The 22,871-nt window shown below is 37.0% G+C and overlaps 1 protein-coding gene and 1 pseudogene across 12 annotated transcripts in view; both read left to right on the top strand.

Moving 5' to 3' along the window:
* EVI5 (ecotropic viral integration site 5) overlaps positions 1–22,871 on the top strand; it is a 281,694-nt gene that overhangs the window by 129,477 nt on the left and 129,346 nt on the right. The window lies entirely within an intron of this gene.
* Positions 12,935–13,802, top strand: LOC134808943 (high mobility group protein B3-like; annotated as a pseudogene).

Raw genomic sequence — 22,871 nt, forward strand, 5'->3', positions numbered from 1 at the left:
ACTATGTGATCTTGTATACTCAAAGACAGTTTTGTGTGTGTGTGTGTGTTTTTTCCCAAATGATTAAATAGGGCTAGACCTTCTCAGGTCTCTCTCTTTCACTTTTAAAATTAACTTTATTAAAGTATAATTTATATGTAATAAAATTCATCAAATGTAGGTATGTAGCTTGATGTGTTGGAAATGTATGTAGTTATGAAACACTACCACAATCAAAACAAATAATATTTCTATCATTCCCTTTATGGTTCACCACCCCCCAACCCCAGCAACCTGTGTGCTTTCTTTCACTATAGTTTTACCTCTTCTAGAATTTCAAATAAATAGAATTGTAAGGTATGTGACTTTTATGTCTGGCTTCTTTCACTTAGCATATCTATTCACTTTTTTGATGATTTTTGAAAGTTTTATTTTTAATTGACACATCAAATCAGAGTAATTAGCTAACACATTGATTGCCTCAAACATTCCTTTGTGGTGAGAACATTCAAAATCCCCTCTTCTAGCTATTTTCAAATACACAATACATTATTGTTAACTATAGTCACTCTACTGTGCAATGTAACACCAGAATTTATTCTTCCTATCTAACTGTAACTCGTACCTGTTGACCATTCTCTTCCCATCACCATGTTCCCAATTCCCTCCCTAGTCTCTAGTAACCACTATTGTATTCTCAGTTTCTACGAGATCAACTTTTTTAGATTCCACATATGAGTGAGATCATGTGGTATTTGTCTTTCTGTGTCTGGCTTATTTCACTTAACATAATGTCCTCCATGTTCATCCATGTTGTCACAAATGACAATTTCATTTTTCAAAATGGCTGAATAGTGTTATTTTTATACATTTAGGGGATCCAAGTGCATTTTGTTACATGGATATATTTCATAGTAGTGGAGTCTGGGCTTTTAGTGTAACCATCAGCTGAATAGTATATATTGTATCCATGAGTTAATTTCTCATTCCTCACCGCCTCTCACCATGTTACCTTTCTGAGTCTCCAGTGTCTATTATTCTATGCTCTATGTCCATGTGTATACATTATTTCTCATTTATAAGTGACATATGCAATATTTGACTTTCTGAGTTATTTTACTTAAGATAATATCCTCTAGTTTTATCCATGTTGCTCCAAAACACATAATTTCATTCTTTTTAATGGCTGAGTAATATTTCATGGTGTATATACACACCATTTTTTTGTATTCAGTCATCCATCAATGGATACTTAGGTTGATTCCATATCTTTGCTGTTGTGAATAAATCTGCAAGAAATATATGAGTACAGGTATCTTTGATATAATGATTTTTCCTTTGGGTAGATACCCAGTAGTAGGATTGCTGGACTGAATGGCAGTTCTGTTTTTAGTTCTTTGAGAAATCTCCATACCATTTGTCATACAGGTTGTACTAATTTCCATTCCCACCAGTAGTGTATATGTGTCCTCCTTTTTCCACATCCTCACCAATATCTGTTATTTTCTGACTTTTTAATAGCCATTCTGACTGGTGTAAGATGGTATCTCATTGTGGTTTTAGTTTTAATTTCTCTGATGATAGTGATGTTGAGCATTTTTTTCATATGTTTGTTAGCCATTTGTATGTCTTCTTTTGAAAAAGTCTGTTCATGTCCTTTGCTCACTTTTTAATGGAGTTTTATTTTTCTTGTTGAGTTGTTTGCATTCCTTGTAGATTCTGGATATTTGTCCTTTGTCTTATGTGTAGTTTGCAAATATTTTCTCCCATTCTGTAGGTTGTCTGTTCACTCTGTTGATTATTCCTTTTGCTGTGCAGAAGCTTTATAGTTTAATTAAGTCCTATTTGTCTATTTTTGTTTTTGTTGCATTTGCTTTTGAGGTCTTAGTCATGAATTCTTTGCCTAGGCCAGTGAGCAGATAGGTTCTTCCCAGGTTTTCTTCTAGGCTTTTTAAATTTTCAGGTCTTAAGTTTAAGTCTTTAATCCATATTTTTTTCCTTCTCTTTAATCCATCTTGAGTTAATTTTGTAAATGATGAGAGATATGAATCCAATTTCATTCTTCTTCATATGGCTAATTTTCCCAGCACCATTTATTGAATAGGGTGTCCTTTTCTCAGTGTATGTTTCTATCAACTTTGTTGAAGATCAGGAAACTGTAGATATGTGACTTTATTTCTGGTTTTCTGTTCTGTTTCTTTGATCTGTGTGTCTGTTTTTAATACCAGTACCATGCTGTCTTGGTTACTATAGCCTTGTAGTGTAATTTGAAGTTAAGTAATGCAATATCTCCAGTATTGTTCTTTCTACCTAGGATTGCTTTGGCTGTTCTGGGTCTTTCTTGGTTTCATATGAATTTTAGGATTTTTTTTTCCTAACTGTGAAAAAAGACATTGGTATTTTTATAGGAAATACATTGACTCTGTAGACTGCTTTGGGCAGTATGGTCATTTTAATGATACTGATTCTTCCAATCCATGAGCATGGAATGTTTTTTCCATTTGTTGGTGTCATCCGCAATTTATTTCATCAGTATTTTGAAGTTTTTCTTGTAAAGATCTTCCACCTCCCTGGTTAACTGTATTCCCAGGTATTTAAATTTTTTTGTAGCTGTTGTCAATGGAATTTACTTCTAGATTTGGATCTCAGCTTGATTGTTATTGGTGTACAGAAATGTTACTGATTCTGTACATTGGTTTTATGAAACTTTAATGAATTCTTTTATCAAATCTAAGAGCCTTTTGGAGGAATCTCTAGGGTTTTCTAGGTATAAGATCATAACATCAGCAAACAGATAATTTGACTTCCTCTTTTCCAATTGGAATATCTTTTATTTCTTTCTCTTTCCTGGTTGCTCTGGCTAAGACTGTTAGTACTATGTTGAATAAGAGTGGTGAAAGTAAGCATCCTTGTCTTGTTCCAGATCTTAGAGGAGTGCTTTCAACTTTTCCCCATTCATTATGATGTTGGCTGTGGGTTTGTTGTATATGTTTTTTATTATTTTCAGGTATATTCCTTCAATGCCTATGATATGGCTTGGATCTCCCTTCCAGATTTCATGTTGAGATGTAATCCTCATTGTTAGAGGTGGTACCTGGTGGGATGTGTTTGGATCATGGGGCAAAGACCTCATGACTTGGTGCTGTCCTCATGTGAGTGAGTCCTTGTGAAATCAGATTGTTTAAGACTGTGTGGCAACCCCCTCCCCTACTCTCTTGCTCCCACTCTCACTGTGTGACATACCTGTTCCTGCTTCGCCTTCCTCAATGAGTAAAAGCCTTCCCAGAAGTAAATGCCAGTGCTTCCTCTACAGCTTGCAGAAACATAAGCCTATTAAACCTCTTTTCTTTATAAATTACCCAGCCTCAGGTATTTCTTCATAACAATGCAAGGAGAACCTAGGTTTTTTAGGTTTTTTTTGTTTGTTTGTTTTAACGGATCTCGCTCTGTCACCTAGGCTGGAGTACAGTGGCACAGTCATGGCTCACTGCAGCCTCAACCTCCCAGGTTCAAGTGATCCTCCTGCTTTAGCCTCCTGAGTAGCTGGGACTACAAGCACACACCACCATACCTCATTAATTTTTGAATTTTTTGTAGAGATGGGTTTTCGCCATGTTACACAGGCTGGCCTTGAACTCCAGGGCTCAAGCGATCCACCTGCCTTGGCCTCTCAAAGTGCTGGGATTACAGGCATGAGCCGATGTACCTGGCGTATGTTTGGTTTTTGTTTGGTTGGGTTTTTTCTGTTTTTAATCATGAAGGGATGCCGAATTTTATCAAGTGCTTTTTTTGCATCTGTTGAGATGATCATACAGTTTTTGTTTTTAGTTCTGTTTATGTGGTGAATCACAGTTATTGATTTATTTATGTTGAACCATCCTTGCATCCCTGCAGTATGACCCACTTGATTGTGATATATTATCTTTATGATGTGCTGCTGGATTTGGTTTGCTAGGATCTTGTTGAGGATTTTTGCATTTGTGTTCATCAGAGATATTGGTCTGTAGTTTTTGTTATTTTTGTGGGTCCTTCCCTGGTATCACGGTGATGCCGGCTTCATAGAATGAGTTAAGGAGGAGTCCCTCCTTGATGTTTTTTGGAAGAGTTTCAGGAGAATTGGTACTAGTTCTTCATTGTATGTATGGTAGAATTTGGCTGTGAATTCATCTGATCCTGGGCTTCTTGTTCTTGTTGGGAGATTTGTTATTACTGATTTAATTGTACTACTCATTATTAGCCTTTTTAGGATTTCAGTCTCTTCCTAGTTCAGCCTTAGAAAGTTTTATTCTTCCAGGGATTTATCCCTTTCTTCTAGGTTTTCTAGTGTGAGTGTAGAGATGTTCATAGTAGTCTCTGTTCATTTGTATTTCTGTGGTATCAGTTGTAATGTCTCCTTTTTCATTTCTGATCACTTGTTAATTTGGGTCTTCTCTCTTTTCTTGGTTAATTGAGCAGTATATTGATTTTGTTTATTTTTTTCAAAGAACCCACTTTTCATTTCTTTGATCCTTAGTATTTTTTTTGTTGTTGTTCTCAATTTCATTTAGTTCTGCTATGGTCTTTGTTATTTCTGTTCTTCTGCTTGCTTTAGGTTCTTGTTTTTCTAGTTCTTGAGGTACGATGCCAGGTTGTTAATTTGTGATCCTTCTGGTTTTTTTATTTAGGCATATAATGCTGCAGACTTCCCACTTGGTGCTGCTTTTGCTGTATCCCAGAGGTTTTTGTATGTTGTGTCTCCATGTTCATTTGTTTCAAAAAAGTTTTAGATTTCTATTTTAATTTTGTTGCTGACCCAAAGATGATTTGGGAGCAGGTGAATTTTTATGTATTTGTATAGTTTTGAGAGTTCTTCTTGGAATCAATTTCTAGTTACATTCCACTGTGGTCCAAGAAGATACTTGATATGATTTTGATTTTTGAAAATTTATTGAGACTTCTTTCATGGGCTAAAATATGGTCTGCCTTAGAGAACATTTCATGTGCTGATGAGAAGAATGTATATTCTGTGGTTGTTGAATAGAATGTCCTGTAAATGTCTATTAGAGTCCAATTTATGTCCAGTATTTCTTTGTTGATTTCCTGTCTCAGTGATCTTTAATGCTGTCATTGGGGTGTTGAAGTCCTTCTCTATTATTGTTTTGCTGTCTCTTTTCTTAGATAGAGTAGTTTTTCTTTGGTTTTCTTTTCTTTTTCTTTTTATTTATTTTTGTTTCCAAGGCACTGTCTCAGGATGTCCTGAGAACATGTGCCCCAGTAGTAGTTGTCTTATGAATCTGGGTACCTCCTATATCGGGTACATATATATTTAGGATTGTTACATCTTCCCGTTGACTTTATCCCATTACCATTTTAAAATGACCTTCCTTGTCTTTTTTCACTGTTGTTGATTTAAAGTCTGTTTTATCTGATACAAAGATAGCTACTCCTGCTTGCTTTTGGTTTCTGTTGGTGTGGGATATCATTTTCTACCCTTTTTCCTTCAGTCTGTATTAGGTGGGTTTCTTGTAAGCAGCATATTACTGAATCATCCTTTTTGTAAGACCTGTAAGTTTTATACTTTTGTCTGTTTTTATGATGTTGAGTATTGACCTTTTGTTTACATGTTTAGAACTCACTTGAACATTTCTTGTAAGGCTGGTCTAATGGTGATGAATTCTGTTAGCATTTGCTTGTCTGGGAAAGACTTTTTCTCCATTTATGAAGCTTGTTCTAGCAGGATAAAAAATTCATGGTTGACAGGTTTTTTTTTTCTTTAATAAGTCTTAAAATGGGATTGTGATTTTTTTTCTGGCTTGTAAAGTTTCTGCCAGTATGTCCACTGTTAGTCTGAGGGGATTTCCTTTATTGGTGATTAGACACCTTTCTCTTGCTGATTTTAGGATTTTTTTTTTCCTTCATGTTGTCATTAGTCTGATGAGTATATGTGTTGCTGAAGTCCTTCTTGCACTGTATTTTCCTAGAGTTCTCTGAGCATCTTCTATTTGGATGTCTAAATCTCTAGCAAGAGTAGGGAGTTTTCCTCAATTACTTCCTCAGATAGGTTTTCCAAACTTTTTGCTTTTTCATCTCCCTCAGGAATACCTATGACTTGTAGGTTTAGACATTTTATATAACCCCTATACTTCTCAAAGGCTTTGTTCATTTTTGAAAATTATTTTTTCTTTATTTTTGTCTGACTGGACTAATTCAATAGACCTGTCTTTAAGCTCTGAGATTGTTTTTTCTGCTGGGTTTAGTCTACTGTTAAAGCTTTTACCTGTATTTTATAATTTCTTCAATGAATTTTTCATTTCCAGACTTGATTTTCAGATTTCTTGGTGTTGATATTCAGCTTTCTCTTAGATCTCATTGAGCTTCTTGGAAATCAGTATTTTTAATTCTTTATATGGTATTTCAGAGATTTCATTTTGGTTAGGATCTATTGCTAGAGATTTAGTGTGATCTTTTGAGAATGTCATAACACTGTCTTTATACTTCCAGAATTGTTCGGCTGTTTCCTTCTCATATGGAGAAACTATCTTTTCTTATTATTTTTGAATTTACTTTCATTTGGACAGGAATTTTTTTCCTCTGAAGGATATAACTACAATGTATGTTCTGGGTGCTTCCTTGGCAGAAACTCTGTATGAGTTCTTTGAATATAGATAGCCTTTGTGTGGTGGTTTTCTCAAATGCTAGTTGTAGTAGTAGTGTACTGGCTGTGTGAGTAGTATCACAGCTTCCTGCAGGGCTGGGATGGTGGAAGTCTCAAGAATCTTATCTCATTTCCCAGCACTGTGCACTTGTGTCAGCAGATTTTCTGTTGGGTTGTGCATTTCAGCCTCCAGGACAGTAGGTGGTGGTTGTGGGTAAGAGCCTGCTGCAACAGAAGCAGATGGACAGGTGCTTGATCTTTGTTTAATGGGGGAAGTTCTTTGTTGCTTCAGGCAATGGGCTGGGCTGTGGAATGTACAGTGGCTTGAGCTCTCTGCTCACCCCCTAGCAGGGGACAAGTCAGGGCAGAGATGGACAGCCAAGCCTGCCCTTGGATTCCCCAGTGATGAGCACAAGCAGCAGACCTGAGTGGGGGTGGCAGGGAAGCTCCTGGTAAGTACACTGAGGTCTCTGCAGAGAGGCAGGGAGCCACCCCAGTTCCATAGCCCGGGCAGGCAGGAATGTAATCTCTCTCCCTGTCATGCCCCTGTCCCCAAACTCAGAACACTCAAATTGGTCAGACACCACTGTCTATCTCCAGGCTGCAATGTACCTGAGAGCCATAAAAGATGACTGCCCCGTGGCTTGCTGCCAGAATGTCTTTGTTTTGGAGTCTTCTTCCTCAGTCCAAAACACACAGCTTTTTGGCTCTCCTCTCCCTTGCAGGAACGCTGCTGCTCTGCATGGAGAGGGGGAGGGGGTCCCACCTTTTGCACAAGCTTAGATATGGTGGACTGATTGCCAGTAAGACCACAGTCACCCCTGTCTGCCCCAGAAAGTCTGTGCTCTGATGCACCCATGCCAGTTTCCTATGGTATCAGCCATGGCTATGCCTACAGCAGTGGGGTTGAGGAGGAGTCCCCATCTCCATGCCTGGGTCTGAGCACTCATACTAGGTTGGCCCCTGGGATGAAATCATACTTGCAAAGCCTTGTAGAGCCAAGCACAGTGCCCACATCTTTGCTGGAGGCAGTGCAGTCACTCACAGTCCACAGGTGGTGAGCTCTTGGGCACAGGGAAGTATGTGTTCTGGTTTCCTTTGTCCCAGTGGGTGCTCCCTTGGCGTGCAATACTTGTTCTTCTCTTCGGGGCAGCAGTTGCCGAGGAACCCTGCAGCTTCCTGGGTCCAGCCATCCCTTTGCTGCTGCCACAATCTGAGCAGATGCCAGGGAATGTCTATGGGGCTCTGGTGATGTGGAGACACAAAGGCTGAGGTTCCCTGGGCAGGGTACAGACCCCTGATGGCTGTGCTCCCAGTATAGCACCCTATCGCTGCTGCTCAAGTCCGGGGGCAGAGTGAGCAACCCAGTGCAAGTTGGTAATCTGGTGCAGTGCCCTCAAGAAGTCCCCAAATCACTGCCCACACCAGTGTTTGGGTTTGCAGGGTAGAGGAGATCTCCGACAGTTCAGATACCAGTGGTTTGTCACAGGTTAAAGAGGAGCCCAAACACTCCCAACTACCCTTTTGACTAGATACCAAATCCCTCGGGGTTCCTAGCCGATCTCTGCCAGCTTCTTGCTTCCTTCTTTTTCTGTGCCCCAGCTTCTTCACATGAGTTCTCTACTAGCCTCCAGCATTCTCTGGATAGTCTATTCACATTATGGTTATTCACTTGTAACTTTGGTTCTTCTTTCTGAAGAGAACTGGCATTGGACACCTCTAGTCATTCATCTCGAACCCTCTCCCCAAGAATAGTATTTGATTGTGCATACACACCACATTTCCCTTATCCGTTTGTCTGTTGATGGATATTTAGGTTGATTCCATATCAGCTTTTGTGAGTAGTGTTGCAATAAATGTGGGAGTACAGATACCTCTTCAACATACTGATTTTATTTCTTTTGGAGCCAGCAGTGGGATTGCTGGATCTGATTTTTTTTCATTGTGATAAAATATATACGACCTAAAATTTACCATTTAAGTGTACAGTTCAGTGTCATTAAGTACATTTATAATATTGTGCAGCCATCTCCACTGTTCATTTATAGAACCTTTTCATTGTCTGAAACAGAAGCTCTGTATCTAGTAACAATAATCTTTTCCCATCTTCCCAGCCTCCGGTAACCTCTGTTCTACTTTCTGTCTCTATGAATTTGCTTATTCTGGGTAGCTCATTTAAGTGGAAGCACATAATATTTGTCCTTTTGTGTGTGGCTTACTGCACTAAGCATGATGTTTTCAAAGTCCATCATTGTTATAACAGGTATCAGAATCTCATTCATTTTTATGGCTGATAAAATTCCATAGTATGTATATACTACGTTCTGTTCATCCATTTGTTTGTTGATGGACATTTGGGTTATTTCTGCCTTTTAGCTATTGTGGATAATGTTGCTATGAACATTGCCCTATAAGTATCTGTTTAAGTTCCTGCTCTTAATTCTTTTAAGCATATACCTAGAAGTAGAGTTGCTGGATCATATGTAATTTTATGTTTAATTTTTTGAGGTTGTGTCAGACTTTTCTATAGCAACTGTACCACTTTCCATTCCCACAAGCAGTGTACAAGGGTTCCAATTTCTTAATATCCTTGCCAACTGTTGTTATTTTCTGATTTTTGTTTGTTAAGTAATAGCTATCCTAGTAGGTGTGGGGTAGTATTTCATTGTGGTTCAAATCTTTTTTTAACTTTAAAATTCTTTCAATGCGAAGACTATATCAAATAGACATTTAAATAATTTTTTGACTGAGATTTTGTTTATGGTTCCTCTCTTTCTCCTTTTCTCCAAATATAAGTAGCGGCCAATTTAGTCATGGGAAAGATAACAACTAATTTCTTTATTCTGTAATTTATTGTAAATATATCAGGTTCAATTTGTGTAAACACTTTGTATTTTCCTTAGTCCTATATGTGTTAATCTTATAATGGAATGAACTTATTCATATATTTATTTGAAAACTAATGTGCAAAGTATTGTCTTAAGTGCAGAGGGTACGATAATAGTAAACAAGAAAAATGAAGACTGCTGTTACGTGAAGTGTTCTAGTTGGGGAGACACATTAAACAGATACAATTTCAGGTGGTAATAAGGTGATGAAGAAAAATAAAAATAAAGCAGAGGAGAGGTGGTTTGTGCAGGTGCTACTGTAGGTAAGCTAGTTTTGGAGAGCTTCCCTGAGGAGCTAAGATTTGACCAGAGACTCAATGATATGAAGATGGAAACTATTTGAAGATCTGGGAAGAAACATTCCAGATAGAGCATACACTTAGTAGAAGGGCCTTTATCAAGGAATAAATTTGTGGTTTTCAAGGAACAGTAAAATGTATATTTATAAACCATAGGGAAACCACCTAAAATTTTTTTAGAGAAAAATATATAATTAGGTAGCAAATAACAGAGATAAAATTGAGTAATTTAAGAAATTATTTAATCAGGAAAAAGAAAAAAGGAACAGCAAGTAAGTGGATCAGATAGAAAATTTGGAAGATTATAGATTTTATTCCAACCATATCAATAATTATATTAAATGTAAGTATTTTAAATATACCAATTATAAGATTGGATAAAAAGTTAAAACATATCTATAAGAAATTTGCTTTAAATACAAAGATCTTGTTAGGTTAAAAGTAAAAGAATGCGCCAGCAATGAATAACTAGAGAAGGAAATTAAGAAAAAAAGTCCATTCACAGTAGCTTCCAAAAGAATAAAATGCATAAGAATAAATTTAACCAAGAAGGTAAAGACTTGTACTCTGAAAACTTGTACTCTGAAAAAAAGAATGTTTACTCATTTGTCAAAATAAAGAAGATATAAATAAGTGAAAATCTATCTCGTATTTGTATATTGGAAGTCTTAATGTTAAGATGTCAGTACTACCCAAAATCACCTACAGATTCAATCCTATCAAACCTATCAAAATTCCCATGGACTTTTGCAGAAATGCAAAAGCTGATCTTAAAATTCACATGGAATTGCAAGTGGCCTTGAATAGCCAAACAATCTTGAAAAAAAAGAACAAAGTTGGAGGACTCACACTTTCTGATTTGTAAACTTAATACAAAGCTAGAGTAGTCAAAGTAGTACTGGCATAAGGATAGACACATAGATTAATGGACTAGAAATGAGAGTCCAGAAATAAACCCATACATCTATGGCCAGTTGGTTTTCCACAAGGATGCTAAGAACATTCAATGAGGAACAAATAGTCTCTTCAACAAATGATGCTGGGAAAACTGGGTATTCTCCTGCTAAAGAATGAAATTAGACTCCTAACATACTGTATACAAAAATTAACTACAAATATTCTATAGATTTTACAGTTTTGTTTTGTTTTAGGCAGGGTCTTTCTCTGTCGCCAGGCTGGAGTGTAAGGGCACAATCAGCTCACTGCAGCCTTAACCTCCAGGGCTCAAATGATCCTCTCACCTCAGCCTCCCGAGTAGCTGAGACTACAGGCACATGCCACCATGCCCAGCTAATTTCCATGTTTTTTAATAGAGATGAGGTTTTGCCATGTTGCCCAGGCTGGCCTCAAGCTGAACTCAAGCGATCTGCCTGCCTCAGCCTCCCAAAGTGCTGAGATTACAAGCATAAGCCACTGTGCCCAGCCAACTTTATGATTTAAAAATAACATGTTTATGTTTTTAAAGCCATAAAACCCTGAGAAGAATACATAGAGATAAATCTTCATGACCTTGGATTTGTCAGTGGTTTTAGATATTGGTTCTTAGGCACCAAAGGCATGAGCAACAAAAGATAAACTGGACTTCATCTAAATGAAAACTTTTTGTGCATCAAAGGAGATTAAGAAAGTGAAAAGGCAACCTGTCGAATGGTAGAAAATAGTTGCAAGTTTTGTAGCTGATCAGGATCTACCATCCAGAATATATCATGAACTCTTACAACTCAACAACAAAAAGACAACCCAGTTATAAAATGGGCAAAAGACTTGAGTGGACTTTTCTCCAAAGAAGATATGCAGATGGCCAAAAAGCAAATGAAAAGATGCTCAACATCATTTTTCATGAGGGAAATGCAGAGCAAAACCATGATGAGGTGCCTTTTCACATCCATTATAATGGATGGCTATAATTTTTTAAGAGACATGTTGGCAATGAGGTGGAAAAGTTGAAACCCTCATACATTTCTTTTTGGTAGGAATATAAAATAAAATATAAAGCTGCTGTGGAAAACAGTTTGGCAGTTCCTCAAAAAGTTAAGCATAGAATTATCATGGTACCCTGCTATTTAACTCAGAGGTATGTACCGCAAATAAGAGAATGCTTGTACTCAAACAAGTATGTGTATACACGTTTGTAGCAGCAGCATTCACAGAAAAGTGGACACAACCCAAAAATCCTTCAGTGGGTGAATGGATTAACAAATTGTCATATACACACAATGGAATATTATTCAGCCATAAAAAGGAATGAAGTACTAATATATGGTATAAAGTAGATAAACTTCCAAAACCTTAAGCTAAGTGAAAAAAGCCAGACCCAAAAGATCACATATTGTATGACTCCATTTATAGGAAATATCTAGAATAGATAAATCTAGAGAGAACAGAACACAGATTAGTGGTTTCCAGAAGGTGGTGGTGGGGGAAAGATAAGAAACTGCTTAATAGGTAAGGGGTTTTACTTTAGAATGATGGAAATGATATGGAACTAGATATGGATGGTCATACAACATTCTTAATATACTATAAGACACTGAATTGTTCACTTTATTTTTTTATTTTTTTATTTTTATTATTATTATTTTTTTGAGACTGAGTCTCGCTCTGTCGCCCAGGATGGAGTGCAGTGGTGTGATCTCTGCTCACTGCAAGCTCCGCCTCCCGGGTTCATGCCATTCTCCTGCCTCAGCCTCCCGAGTAGCTGGGACTAAGGCACCTGCCACCATGCCCGGCTGGTTTTTTTTTTTTTTTTTTTTTTGGATTTTTAGTAGAGTCGGGGTTTCACCGTGTTAGCCAGGATGGTCTCAATCTCCTGACCTTGTAATCTGCCCACCTCAGCCTCCCAAAGTGCTGGGATTACAGGCGTGAGCCACCGCGCCTGGCCACTTTAAAATGGTTATTTGAGGCCAGGCATGGTGGCTCATGCCTGTAATCCCAGCACTTTGAGAGGCTGAGATGGGCGGATCACTTGAGGCCAGGAGTTTGAGACCAGCTTGGCCAACATGGTGAAACCCCATCTCTACTAAAGATACAAAATTTAGCCGGGCATGGTGGTGCATGGTGGGCTAGTAATCTCAGCTATTTAGGAGGCTGAGGCATGAGAATCACTTGAACCCAGGAGGTGGAGTTTGCAGTGAGCTAAGATTGCGCCACTGCACTCCAGCCTGGGCGACAGGGAGAAATTCTATACCCCCCACCCCCTCAAAAATGTTATTGACCCCCTACTTCTCCTCCAAGCACCCTTCCTGCCCCCTTCACCTTCCCTCTTGCTAGGTGACCAGGAAGGAAGAAGCAATTTAGTCAGGATGGCTAAAGGTGATCCCAAGAAACCAGAGGGAAAGGTGTCTGCTTATTCCTTCTTTGTGCAGACATGCAGAGAAGAACATAAGACAAACCCAGAGGTCTCTGTCAATTTTGCAGAATTTTCCAAGAAGTGCTCTGAGAGGTGGAAGACAGTGTCTGGCAAAGAGAATCCTAAATGTGGTGAAATGACAAAGGCAGATAAAGTATGCTATGCTTGGAAGATGCAGGATTGTGAACCAGTTAAGTGAGGCAAGAAGAAGGACCTTCATGTCTCCAAAAGAGACATGTCTGTATTCTTCCTGCACTGTTCAGAATTTCACCCCAAGATCAAATCCACAAACCCTGGCATCTTTATTAGAGTTGTAGCAAAAAAGCTGTGTGAGGTGTGGGATAACTTAAATGTCAGTGAAAAGCAGCCTTGCATCACTAAGGCAGTGAAGCTGAGGGAGAAATACGAGAAGGATGTTGCTGACTTTAAGTCTAACGGCAAGTCTGGTGCAAAGGGTCCTGCTTAAAGTTCCTTGGAAAAAGGTGGAAGAAGTAGTCAAAGAAGATGTGAGGAAGAAGAGGAGGAGGAAGAGGAAGAAGAAGGTGATGATGAATAAAAAACTGTTTATCTGTCTCCTTGTGAATACCTTAGAGTAGGGGAGGGCCATGATTGACACATCTGTTGGTTGAGAAATGTCTGTTGCCCTCATTAGGTTTAATTACAGAATTTGATCACAATCATATTGCAGTCTCTCAGAGTGCTCTAAAAATTGTCAGTGGTTTACCTGAAGTGGTCATGTGTGTCTGGAACACTCTGAAATTGTATCAAAGTTGTACATATTTCCAAACATCCCCAAAACGAAAAGATAATCTCATGTTTTCCTCACTCTATGCACTTTGCTGTTGGTGTGACAAAGCATTTAAAGATATTTCTGACATTTTTAAAAACATTTGTAAGGTGGTATTAACTATACGGTTATTGGCTAGAAATCCTGTTATCAACTGTACATATATATAGTTTATAAAAAGAACAAAACAACCAAGACAAACTCTTGGTGCTCGTTTCTTGGCACTGAGCCTGTGGGGGACAATGCCTTTTGGAGGGGTCGTAGCTTAGAGCGTGCACTGTGAGGCTAGTCCTGTTTCCCCTGCAGTGTTCAGCCATTTAGCTTCAGCTTGTCTTGTTTCTACAAACGGTAATATAACAGTCTGCTACCATTCTTAGTTGTGGACAAAGAGGGGTCAGCTGGCCTGAGAAGTGTTGGGATTTTTTTAATTAAGTGCATTGTCTATGAACTTTTTGAACAAGCTGTAGAACTATTGTCAGCAAAGTAAAGAGCCACTGCATCAATGAAAGTTCAAGAAAGAACCTTCTGTACTTAAATGTGATTTTCAGTGTTCTGGGGTTTTTTTTGTATGTTTAGAATGCTGAAATGTTTTTGAAGTTAAATAGTGTTAAAAATGATTTTAGAATTTTACTTCAATAAATTGTTTTTAAAAAGACTAAATAAATGATAATATAAAGCTCAAAGAAACTCGACACATTTAAGTGATTGCAGTAGAAGACGAGTTTATGGGAGAACGTGTGAAGTCCCTGTGCTAGAACCCATTGGTGAGGGTCAGGTTAGAACCAGCAACAAGTGATCTCGTTTGCAGGGGGAGCCTGGAAGGATTAGGAGATTCACTCAGGGCTGGGGTTGGGCATGTCTTGATCAGAGTTGTGGTTGCCTTGAGACTTATAAAGGAGAATGCAACGTGAAGTGAAGCAGAGCAGGTTGGTGGCAGCAAGAGAAGTGAGTTGCAACAGATTATCAGACCAATGACCTGTAGCCCAAAGGCAAGGGGATTTAGACGTAAGAGACATTAATTTGGAGTATCAGCATTTACTAGATTAATGGGAGAGCAGCTTGGACAAGGATGAATATGGGGGCTATTACCCACAGCTAAGATTTGATATGATTTGGGGATGTGATATTTGGATAGGATAGCTCAATTTAATGTGCCAGAGTAGAGCAGACATAAGGTTCTTTATGTTCCTCTAGTTAGAAATAAGGTTGGTCCCAAAATATCAGTGAATCTGAGCCTGTAGGTAGGGGTGAAATAGTCTCAGTTGCAAAGATTAGAAATTACAGAGGCCAAAGTAGGTTGCTGTGTAGCTATGGAAATGTGTAGAGCTTGATAGCTAATGAAAGTGACTTTCCCCCACAGTGGACTTCTAGGAGTGAAGGATCAAGATGGTCTGCCTATAATTATTGGACGTAATATTTTAATTACAACTGGAAACAAATTAAAAGGATGAAAAAGATATAATATGGAAACCTAATCAAAACAAAGCCTGGAGTGTCTGCATTAGTATCATAGACAAGGTGGACTTTAGAACAAGGAATAGCATCAAGAGTAAAGAGAACTATCTATAATGATAGTTCACCAAGAAGACATAACAATCTTATTTAAGATTGTATGTGTTTAGGAATGTATGTCACCTAATATATGTATGCTAACAGGAACAGTAACTTGAACTGATAGAACTGAAAGGTAGAGTGAACAAGTTCAGGTCTTCGACATCCCTGTCTCAGTAATTGATGAAGCAAGTAGGTAGCAGAAGACCTGAACAGTACTATCATCCAACCTGCCCTGATAGATATTTATGGAACACTGTACCTAATAACAGCAGAATACATATCCTTTCAAACATACATGGAAGATTTATGAAGATAGAACATATTCTGGGCCTTAAAAGGAACTTTATCAAATTTGAAGTAATTGAAATCATACAAAGGATCTTCTCTGACTCTAATATCATTCAATTAGAAATTAATAATAGGTATCTGGAAAATCCCCTAATATTTGGAAATTAATACATTTTTACCCATGGGTCAAAGAGGAAGTCTAAAAGGAAATTAGAACATATTTTAATTAAATGAAAATGAAGACACAATATCTAAAAATTTGTGGGACACATCTAATGCAGTGCTTAGTGGAAAATGTATTAAGTGCTTATAATATTAAGTGGAAAATGTATTAAGTGCTTATTAGGCAAGTCAGTAAGTCTCAAACCAATAATCTAAGCTCCCACCTTAATAAACTAGACATATAAAGAAATTCAAGCTAACCAAGCAGAATGGACAAATAATAAAAAGCGTAGAAATCAGTTAAATTGAAAACAAAAGTAGAGAAAATTTGTCAAACCAAAAGCTGGCTTCTAGAAATGATCAGTAAAGTTGACAGATCTGTGTCCAGACTGATGGAAGAAACAACCAATGTCAGGAATGACATTAACTTTTTACAGGTGTGGCCCAGTTGTCTTATTTCATATTCTAGATTTGTCTAATTCCTTCCTCGTGGTGTCATTGTATTTCTTGTAAACTGGACTCAGACATCTAGATTATAGATGATGTTGTAAACTTCTTTTTGCTTTAAATCAGGAAGGCACATGATATAAATTGTGCCCACTATTAGTGATGCTGAGTTTGATTTCCTTGCTAGGTTTGGTTATCCCAGTCTCTCTCCCTTGTAAAAGCTATGATTTCATGTTTGCCACTATTAAGTGATCTGTTGGAAATATTTTTGTACCAAATAACTATCTTGTTCTCCATCCACCTTTTACCTAATGGTTTTACCCTCCACAAATGATCCTTATGGAATCAGTTATTACATTAGGTTTCCAGAATGGTGACTTTCATATTCTCTCATTTTTCTACATTTATTAGTTACAAACAAGAATCTTTCTCTTTTTTTCTTTTAATATCTCTAGCTCCCTCTGACTCACTATGAACTCTTTTATGTTACTCCAGATTTATTGACTTTTGTTCAATATGTCATATAATTCTTAATAGTTTCAATGCTATTGGTACAGTGATATGCTATATAGTTATCTTACAATAGAATATTAAACTTCGAAACAGCAGTTTTTTAAAAGGTAAAGTTTATTTTTAACTAATTTTGAGTATTGGCATTATTTAACAAGTGTTTCTGCAGTTCCAGTTATAGAATGATTGTCTTTAGTAGGTCACTGCTTCCATTTTACGCTGGCACTTGGTAGTTTGAACCTAATATTGTTAGTTTTCAAAAATGATTGAAGGCCAGGCACAGTGACTCATGCCTGTAACCGTAGCTCTTTGGGAGACAAGACGAGAGGATTGCTTGAGGCCGGGAGTTCAAGACCAGCGACACAGCAGGACCCTGTCTCTACAAGAAATAAAAAAAATTAGCCAAGCATGGTGGCACATGCCTATAAGTCCTAGCTACTGGGGAGGCTGAGGTGGGAGGATCACTTGAGTGATCATTGACGATGCCACTGCACTCCAGATTGGGTGACAGAGCAAGACCCTATCTCTTTAAAAAAAAAAAAAAAGATTTGAGTTAATTTATTATTGAATTTGTATTTAGTGCACTAAATAAATTAAGTAAATAAGATCAAACTGAGATATAGATTAAACTTTCCATTTAAGTATTTTACATGCTCCATATGAGTTTTTCCAAGAAGCCCCTAGATGTAGAAATCCTCCAGTGATATTTCATACAGTTGCACATCTGACTCTTGCTAATGTGGGGTATAACAAATGTGTTTATGTTGGACAACTTTTCCTGATGAGACCAACTGTCTAAGTCTAGCTTGATCCATTTAAAAGCTTTGTGACCTACCTATGACTACTTATCATTCAGGTGTTTTTATTATGCAGTTTTATCCAGCTGTTCTTGGTCTTACCATTCAGGTATTTTTATTATGCAGTTTAGTTCATCATAAATAAGGAGGAATTTGAGTTAAAAGCTGCTGAATGCTGAAATGACTGCCGTTTGAAGTTATTGGGACCTTCATACTAGGAAGTACTTAATGGGAGGCTAGACAGGATTTCTTCTGACCTTCCCTCTCTTTTCTATAATTCTAGAGAGAACATCAAAGAATTATGTAGGACTTTTAAGAACCAAGGATTTGATATGAAGAATATAAACCCATCTTACCTGGATTAAACACATGAATAAATGTTAATAAAATAAAAACTACCTGTTTATCAGTGAAGTTGTGAATTCTTCTAGATAATGTATTTTAGAAAATGTTTGTTCAGCAGCATTTAGGAATTATTCACACCTGATATACCTGGTGGGTTTGTTTTTCTTTAGGAAAATGGAAGTTAGTTGATATAGGTCTCTCTAAAAATCCAAGATAGATAGATGACTTTACACTTATAATTTGGTAAATTCTTTAACTTTTGGTCACTATACCTATAAATCTGGACGGAGATTTTTTCCAGAACTAATTTTGACCTTAGTCTAAAGATAAAATGTTTTACATTCGTATGTGATTATATTTTCCTTTTAAATAATAAATGAGGCGTTACTTTAATGGAAATTGTTTTCTTAACATTTTCTTCAGCATTAACAACAATAACAACAAAATCTTACAGTTACACAAATAACCAGAGGTAAATGTCTTCTTAAAGGATGTAATTTTTGGATGTTGAGCACAAATCATATAAAAATTATAGATTTTTCAACAATTTTTTTTTTTTGAGATGGAGTATCGCTCTGTTGCCCAGGCTGGAGTGCAGTGGCACAATCTTGGCTCACGGCAACCTCCACCTCTTGGGTTCAAGCGACTCTCCTGCCTCAGCCTCCTGAGTAGCTGGGACTACAGGTACATGCCTGGCTAATTTTTTGTATTTTTAGTAGAGACGGGGTTTCACTGTGTTAGCCAGGATGGTCTTGATCTCCTGACGTCGTGATCCACCCGCCTCAGCCTCCTAAAGTGCTGGGATTACAGGCGTGAGCCACCGTACACCACCGCTCCCAGCCTATTTTTCAACAATTTTAGTGTAGCAAATACTTAAATAGTACAACAGTATTGCTTGGGTTTTTTAAAATCCTGTTTACAGCATGTGGTAGGGAGGATTACAAACATCCTTTTGGGGTCATATGCTGAGGGAGAAGAAGATACAACTTTTTATCTTTTTCTGCTGTGATTTTGTGGTGTAGAAACCTATTCCAGAGTACTTGCCTTGTATAACTTTTTTCAGATGCTTTTGGATATGGCGGTCCAAATGTGCCATCTTCCCACATTATTACAAATTTTGTTTCTGGAACAAATGGAAACATTGTATCATTATTTTGTTTTGGGAAAGTGGTTCAAGATTGCTACATAGGCATTTCAATTAAAAATAGATTAACCATCAGTTTTATAGATTTTTTTTTGCAGCATTCAACTTCCACTTCCTATGTTTAATGTAAATTATATAATACAGGGATTTTCTTGTTAAACCAGGAGTTAACTGATTGATTCAGCAGTTAATATTTTGCTAACCTACCTATGAAAAGCACTGTTTGGTTCTGTTAACCAGGCAGTTATTGATTTACAATGGTAAATCAGTCAAACTGTCTCCAGCATTTGCTTGTATAGTATATATAGAGATAAACATTTTAAAAATTAATCACACAATTTTTGTTTTAAATTTTACTTTTAAGTTCTGGGATACATGTGCAGAATGTGCAGGTTTGTTACATAGGTATATGTGTGCCATGGTGGCTTGCTGCACATATTGACTCATCCTCTAAGTTCCCTCTTCTCCCTCAACCCCCAGCAGGCCCTGGTGTGTGTTGTTCTATCCCCTGTGTCCATGTGTTCTCATTGCTCAGCTCCCACTTAAGAGTGAGAACATATGGTGTTTGGTATTCTGTTCCTGTGTCAGTTTGCTGAGGATGATGGCTTCTATGTCCCTGCAAAAGACATGATCTCATTCCTTTTTATGGCTGCATAGTATTCCATGGTGTTTATGTACCACATTTTCTTAATCTAGTCTATCATTGATGGGCATTTGGGTTGGTTCCAACTCTTCGCTATTGTAAACAGTGCTGCGGTAAACATATGTATGTATGTGTCTTTATAGTAGAATGATTTGTATTCTTTTGGGTATGTGCCTGGTAATGGTATTGCTGGGTCAAATGGTATTTCTGGTTCTAGAACCATGTTGGTTGAACTAATTTACATTACCATGAACACTATAAAAGCATTCCTATCTGTCCGCAGCCTCACCAGCATCTGTTGTTTCTTGGCTTTTTAATAATTGCCATTCTGATTGGCATGAGATGGTATCTCATTGTGGGTTTGATTTGCATTTCTCTAATGATCAGTGATGTTGAGCTTTTTTTCATGTTTTTTGGCCGTGTAAATGTCATCTTTTGAGAAGTGTCTATTCATATCCTTTGCCCACTTTTTGATGGGGTTGTTTTTCCCTTGTAAATTTGTTTAGATTCCCCATAGATTCTGAATTTTAGACCTTTGTCAGATGGATAGATTGCAAAAATTTTCTCCCGTTCTGTAGGTTGACTGTTCACTCTGATGATAGTTTCTTTTGCTGTGCAGAAGCTCTTTAATTAGATCCCATTTGTCAGTTTTGGCTTTTGTTGCAATTGCTTTTGGTGTTTTAGACATGAAGTCTTTGCCCATGCCTATGTCCTGAATGGTATTGCCTAGGTTTTCTTCTAGGGTTTTTATGGTTTGGGGTTTTACATTTAAGTCTTCAATCCATCTTGAGTAAATTTTTGTATAACATGTGAGGAAGGGATCCGGTTTCAGTTTGCTGTATATGGCTAGCCAGTTTTCCAAGCACCATTTATTGAATAGGAGATCCTTTCCCCATTGCTTTTGTCGGGTTTGTTGAAGATCAGATGGTTGTAGAAGTACGGTGTTATTTCTCAGGTCTCTGTTTTGTTCCATTGGTTTATATGTCTTTTTGGTACCAGTACCATGCTGTTGGGTTACTGTAGCCTTGTAGTATAGTTTGAAGTCAGGTAGCGTGATGCTTCCAGCTTTGTTCTTTTTGCTTAGGATTGTCTTGGCTATACAGGCTCTTCTTTGGTTCCATATGAAATTTAAAGTAGTTTTTTTCTAATTCTGTGAAGAATGTCAATGGTAGTTTGATGGGAATAGCATTGAATCTATAATTACTTTGGGCAGCATGCACAATTTTTTATTTAGAGTTGTGATAAGTGTTAGAAAAGAGATGAGAACAGGGTTCCATGAAATGTTTGGGTTCCTGAAAAGAGCATATAAATGTCATATCTTGAACTTAGTTAAAAGCTTAATGTATACTTAAATTCAAGCAATATTGGATACATTTGCATGGACAACACTTTTTCTAATTTCAATTTTTTTTTCACTTAATAATATGAGAAACTTCCCCCAATACAAATATTTACTTTTTACTGTATTACTCCTATTTCCTTCAAATATTGAAAATTTTTTTAATAATATGAGAAACTTCCCCCAATACAAATATTTACTTTTTACTGTATTACTCCTATTTCCTTCAAATATTGAAGATTTTTTTTAAGCTCAAGACACAAGCAAAAAGGATTACTGAGGACTTTCTAACTTACCTTTACCTTTGTAATTTTTGCAACACCAGAAAAGCACATAGGATTGAAAAGCAGACTCTGCTTACTAAAAAGAATTTCTGTCAGTTTCATTGGAATGGGATTGCTGGTATCACAGAAACATTATGAGATTCATTTACATAAATTAACTTGATGTAAGTATAGAGAAGTCATCTGTCATTTCTATGCTTTTAAATAAACGGCCCCCCTTGCTGAGACTGCCAGCCATCATAATTGTGGCAGTTGTCATTTGGTAAAACAAATTGTGTGTCTGTCCAAGTTACTCACTTGAATATGAAATGCACTCTTCTAGGAATTTCTTAATACAAGAACATTATGTGAGATCTATATGCTTAGATTTTTTTTAGAGGTTTGGATTTTTTAAATATTATAATTAATTTTTAGAACAGTATATATTAAAACAATATATTAAACTCTTCAACACCTATATGGCTTAAAGGTGAGGAACATGGGCTCTGTAATACAAACTGTCAATTAATAGCACTATCAACTGCTGTTTGACCTTGGTGTACCCTATTAGTTTCCTTATTAGTAAGACAGTAATTGTGGTGAAGGTTAAAGGAGAATATAAAGTGCTTAACATGTGTCTGGCACATAGTAAGTGGTGAGTAGATGTTAGCTGCTGTCATAATTGTCATTTCTGTCAAACATTAAAACATGTTTATAAAACTGTTTTCCCCCTGTGGAAAATAGAATAAATTGAAACTACAGTGGTTAGCTTCAGGTAATTTATAGTTCACAGCAGCATCTTTTCCTTAGACACTGTGTAATTTGCAGTATGTTAATTGGCCACCATCATGATGACCTGGGAATTATATTCTGTAAACTCTGTCAGTGGCAAAAAAATTTGCATAATACATTTAGAATTATTTTAATCCAGAAGACTAAAATAATATGTTTTAGAGTATAAAAAGCATAAGATATATATTATCCAGAATGACTTGTTATCAGAGCATTTCAGCTCTCTGTAAATTTTATTAATAAAGATTTGTGCCCAACATTACTATAGCTTTTTGTACTTGATTGGATTAGTTGGTTTATACCAATCAAGAATTCCATTCTCATATGGGCCTTTGAGTTTGATGTTTTCTTGGGGATCTTCTAATATAAAGTCTTTGCAAACAAACCTGTACTACAGTTGCCAGGGCTTTAAGTTGAGGGCAAAAAAATTCTTCCAGTACCCACGAAATAACTGTGATCTAATTAAATAAATTATGGCACATCTAGTTTGGATGTGGTCATTCCAAAAGAATGCCTTTTTCCTAATTGATAAAAGGTAAGTATTTGCTAAGATGATGTGTCTGTTGCAGATGCACTTCTCATATTGAAATATTGTTTCAATAGTATCAAAATTACTAGAAGAAATAATGTATAATGCATTGAATTAAAGTC

The sequence above is a fragment of the Pan troglodytes genome, chromosome 1 (genome assembly GCF_028858775.2).
Source record: "Pan troglodytes isolate AG18354 chromosome 1, NHGRI_mPanTro3-v2.0_pri, whole genome shotgun sequence".
Taxonomy (NCBI): Eukaryota; Metazoa; Chordata; class Mammalia; order Primates; family Hominidae; genus Pan; species Pan troglodytes.